Source organism: Dendrobates tinctorius, unplaced genomic scaffold, assembly GCF_039654945.1.
Source record: "Dendrobates tinctorius isolate UK_male_01 unplaced genomic scaffold, ASM3965494v1 ptg000007l, whole genome shotgun sequence".
Taxonomy (NCBI): Eukaryota; Metazoa; Chordata; class Amphibia; order Anura; family Dendrobatidae; genus Dendrobates; species Dendrobates tinctorius.
The window spans coordinates 43,690,829-43,696,388 of record NW_027361675.1 but is presented as its reverse complement, the minus strand read 5'-3'; positions in this window follow the sequence as shown (position 1 = coordinate 43,696,388).

The following is a 5,560-nucleotide window of genomic DNA, read 5'->3' as shown; positions in this document are numbered from 1 at the left end:
AAAAGACCTACCGTGAAAAGGAGGTGCGTGGCGTCGCAACTGCGAACGCGCGAGGAACTGCAATCGCAGCGCGGTGTAAACGGAGCCTAAGAGGAGACACCGCAATATCGCTGGCGCGATGCAGGACGCTAGCTGCTGAGACAGGAAATAGCTGGAGCGCGCTGACGCTGGTGCTGCTACTGGCGGCTGCCCAATCACTCACACAATCGTAATATCAGAGGGAAGGGGTTTCGTAATAAGTCAGTCACCAGTCCAAGCATCCGTCACCATACATACAGCAGCAGTATGAAATACTAGCGCATGGCAGAGCAGTCATGCGCGCTTTTTATACAAAACGGGACCTTCCGGAGATCTCCCAAACTCCAGGAGGAGCCAATAGGATTCACCTGAACATGTGACTCCCGAACTCCAATGGGAGCTCGTCCCATGAGCATGCTCAGTGGAGGGAACAGAGGACTTAGCCTCTGGAGAGAGTTGCCGCAAAGCACTCTCCTCTGCAATCTCCTTTACTGCAGATGAACCGCAGGAGACTGCAGCATGTAAGGGTCTAGATTTCACCATAGAGAAGGGAGAAATCAGACTCCTAACATTACCCCCCCTCCTAGAGGTCCTCCTCCCTGAGCCTTCCGAACCATCAACCTGGACTCAGACTCACACGAAGGCGAGCTTGATGTCCTGGTAGGTGTTACAGTAAACCGGGACACCTGGAAGGCATCAGTGGAAGCAAGGTCACCAGGTTTCAACAGAGACACCTGGGAGATGGCAGGAGCTGGCGAAGCAACTGAACGCCGCCGTGAATCAGCGACCGTCACCACTCTCCGCTTAGGAGAGCTAACCTGGGCACATAAAGTGCAAGCCTGGATAAATTTTTTAATATCCCGAGCTCTATGAGGCCACCAATACGCTCCAGCCAAGAGCTTCGAGATTTGCATGTAACCTCGATGTTGAGGCGCATGGGAGGCATGCGCCCATGCGAGAACTTAAGCCCTAAGATGAGGAGGAACAAAAATCTCAGTGACCGGTTCAGACTCTGACCATTGCGGGGAGCTGGTCTCCGGAGAAACTGCACATACATGGTGACAAACCGCAAATAGATTCCTGATCAGAGTCTGTAGTGAGATCGGTACGAGACACCTCCATGGGCTCAGGAGGTATAACCTCTGGCTCGTACAGCTCAGGAGGTACAAGAAATTTAGGAGCTGAGACAGCTCTTCACTTGGAGTGAGCCCGCTCCATACCGCGCTCCGAAAAACGGAGGTCGATACGTGAGAAGACGGAGATTAGCTCCTCCAAGCTGGTGGGGATCTCTTTAGTGGACAGAGCATCCTTCACGTGCTCTGCTAGACCTCGCCAAAAATCGGGGATAAGCGCTCTGTCGGACCACTCCAACTCAGATGCCAGTGTCCGAAAACGGACGGCATACTGGCTAACCGAGAGCGACCCCTGAGTAAGGGCGAGCAGCTACAGAGACGTATCGTGCGTGACCCGAGGACCGAGAAATACTTGCTTGATGGCTGTTAGCAAGTTGGCCTCAGTCCGAATCTCGAGGTCACCATGTTCCCATAGAGGCGTAGCCCATTCCAGAGCCTTGCCCGACAGTAGGGAGATAATGAAGGCCACCTTAGCCCGCTCTGTAGGGAACTGCGCAGCCAGCAGCTCCAGGTGTATTTAGCACTGGCTGATGAAACCCCTGCAGGAGGCACCATCCCCAGAGAATTTTTCGGGTAACGGGAGGCGGGTAACTGTCGGCACAAGGGAGGACACGGACATACGCCCTACGGCATCTGTGAGTGCCTGAACAGCAGCATCTGTGGCCTGCGCAGCTGCGAGAGACCTCTCGAGGGTGGCCAAGCGAGCCTCGAGCTGTCGCACACACTGCACCAGTTGCTGCTGATCTGCCATCTCTAGCCAGACCCTGGCGCTAGTATTATGTTAGGAGTGGCGGAAGGCACTAAAAAAAAAAAATAATTAAAGTGCCTTCGCCACTCGGGGTCCACCGTGCGGTAGGTGATATGACCGCTGCTAGAGAGGCAGAGCAGTGTAGCGTTAATGTGCACGGGGTTAACTACACCCAGAGTGCACTGAAGCAAGCTCTGTTAAGGACACAGAGCTGCAAACTTAAAGCACACAAAACTGCTGTGTCTGTTTAAGTCACAGAATAACAGTGATATATAAGCACGGTATTAAAGGGTCACAGGAGCATCCTTAAATGTCAGAACTACTCCGAAAAGACCTACCGTGAAAAGGAGGTGCGTGGCGTTGCAACTGCGAATGCACGAGGAACTGCCATCGCAGCGCGGTGTAAACGGAGCCTAAGAGGAGACACCGCAATATTGCTGGCGCGATGCAGGACGCTAGCTGCTGAGACAGAAAATAGCTGGAGCGCGCTGACGCTGGCGCTGCTACTGGCGGCTGCCCAATCACTCACACAATCGTAATATCAGAGGGAAGGGGTTTCATAATAAGTCAGTCACCAGTCCAAGCATCCATCACCATACATACAGCATCAGTATGAAATACTAGCGCATGGCAGAACAGTCATGCGCGCTTTTTATACCAAACTGGACCTTCCGGAGATCTCCCAAACTCCAGGAGGAGCCAATAGGATTAGACACAGGACCTGAGCATGTGACTCCCGAACTCCAATGGGAGCTCGTCCCATGAGCATGCGTAGTGGAGGGAACAGAGGACTTAGCCTCTGGAGAGAGTTGCCGCAAAGCACTCTCCTCTGCAATCTCCTTTACTGCAGGTGAACCGCAGGAGACTGCAGCATGTAAGGGTCTAGATTTCATCATAGAGAATGGAGAAATCAGACTCCTAACAGAGAGGTGCACCTTTCCACTTACTGATTACTTGAGTGCATGAAGGTGGAAGGCTGGGATTGCTTTGCGAGAAAAGAAGTGGCGACTGGGTAGGTCATAGCTTGGTACTGCGTACGCCATGAGTTCGCGGAAAGCTGCGCTTTCAACCAACCGGTAGGGCATCATCTCTAATGAGATTAGTTTGGCAATGTGGGCGTTCAAACCCAGTGTACGCGGATGAGAGGATGAGTACTTTTTTGTCCTACTCATTCTCTGGTAAGGTGAGCTGGACTTGAGAGCTGCATATGGTGTAACTAGTGGTGGACATGGCGGCCTGAGAGAGGGTTGATGATGGTGATGGAGTTGGTGTTCTTTCTGATGGCCTAGATTCAGTCTTTCGTTGATATTACATTGTGATTCCCTGACTGCTTTGGCCTTGCAACGACACCTCAACATTTGCTGCTGGTGGTGTGCTAGCCGGTGGGCTTACAGTGGGGGAAACAATGTAGCGTTGCTGACTATCTTCTTTGGGAGCAGTTGCACATGTGGTACGTGAGGTTTGTTAGTCCGTCCACGCTTGCAAGTGCATGGTGGTTAAATGTCTAAGCTCTAAGCATGCAACTGGTATTCAAATTTCTCAGATTTTTCCCTCGGCTAAAGGTCTTTGTGCACTTCTTACAGATAAACTTTGCCTGATCATTAGGATTTTGTTCAAAAAAGTGCCACACTGCACTCTTCCTACTATGGAAGACATTTTGAGGCCTTTCACGCTGTGCTATTTTGACCGTCTGGCCAAGCTGTCCTGCAACTCTTTTGGTTTTTGTAATCCATTTTTGGACTGCTCCGGGCCTGCCAGTTAACAGCTATTGCAATGTCGATGCCTGTTGCGGATGCTCCTCCTCCTCTTCTGAGCTATTGGCAGCGACACCCTCTTCCCCCAATGGATGTGACAGGCAGAAATTGGCTGGTGTATGAGAAGACAGAAGCTGTATAGAGTATTGGTGAGAATTTGAATCTCACTGTAGATTGGAGGACGCTGAACTATTGTCTCTGGCCCAGGACAGATTACATTGCAATGTGACAGGCAGAAATTGGCTGGTGTATGAGAAGACAGAAGCTGTATATAGTATTGGTGAGAATTTGAATCTCACTGTAGATTGGAGGACGCTGAACTCTTGTCTCAGGCCCAGTAGAGATTACACCGCAATGTGACAGGCAGAAATTGGCTGGTGTATGAGAAGACAGAAGCTGTATATAGTATTGGTGAGAATTTGAATCTCACTTTAGATTGGAGGACGCTGAACTATTGTCTCTTGCCCAGGACAGATTACACCGCAATGTGACAGGCAGAAATTGGCTAGTGTATGTCTAACTACAAGGTGTATATAGAATTGGGCAGAATTTGGATCTCCCTAGAGTGTAGGTCTGTAAGAACGGACAAACTCCTCGGCTTTTCCTTACAGAGTCACACACTTAGATAGCTTCAGTTTGATCGTGATACCAGCCGGTACACGGTACTGTGTGAGGAGCGTACACCGCTGTACGGTGTGTGAAAAAATGAACGCTCAGTAACTCACCAGGACAAAACAATAAAATTATGGATTGCTTTGAAAAAAGCAGTTTGCTCAGCAGTGTGAAAACAGCAATGCAGCTATCAGGGAGCCTTAAAAGGCAGCCTAATAACCAACAGAGCTGATGCACCAAAATATAGCCTCCCCTTGTACTGCACAGTAACTGGTGTGTTGTACAGGCAAAATCGCTAGCAGCAAAAGTAGTTTTTGGTATCTTCTTCCCTGCCTAACGCTCTCCCTACAGAATCAGCAGCAGCAGCAGTTCTCCCTATTCTGAGATCAGCATAAGTAACATGGCGGTTGGCATGCACGCCCTTTTATACCCCATGTGACGCCACACAAAGCTAGCCAATCACTTGCATGCCCTTCACAAACATGGTGGTAACCGCTGCCTATGTCATCACGTTGCCCACAGTGTCCGTTCTTCCTGATTGGCTGAAAAAGGGCGCAAAAGCATCTTTTGAAACGCGACTTTGGCGCGATGGTCACCGACCTCGTGGCCGACCTCACGCTAAGGTCGGGTTTCGTTTCATGAAACCCGACTTTGGCGAAAGTCGGCGACTTTTGAGTTTTTTCGACCCGTTTCGCTCAACTCTAATCCAGATAAATGATCAAAAACTTATCCACAAAGTCCTGGAAAATATCGTTCATAAAAGATTGGAAGACAGAAGGGGCATTAGTGAGCCCAAAAGGCATCACCAGGTACTCAAAATGTCCCTCCGGAGTATTAAACGCTGTCTTCCATTCATCCCCGTGCTTGATGCGAATAAGATTACATGCCCCCCAGAGGTCAAGCTTGGTAAACCAACAGGCACTTTTAACTCTGGAAAATAAATCAGAAATCAGGGGTAACGGGTACTGATATTTAACAATGATTTTGTTAAGGGAACGATAGTCAATACAAGGCCTTAATGAGCCATCTTTCTTGGCCACAAAAAAAGCAAGCACCTAAAGGTGAAGAGGATGGTCTAATATGACCCTTCTCCAACGACTCCTTGACATAACATTGCATAGCATCATGTTCGGGTACCGATAAGTTGAAAACCCGACCCTTGGGAAATTTACACCCGGGCATTAACTCAATTGCACAGTCATAACTCCTATGAGGAGGCAAAGACGCAGACTTACTCTCACTAAATACATCAGAAAAATCAGCCAAATAATCAGGAATATCATGAGACTGGGGAG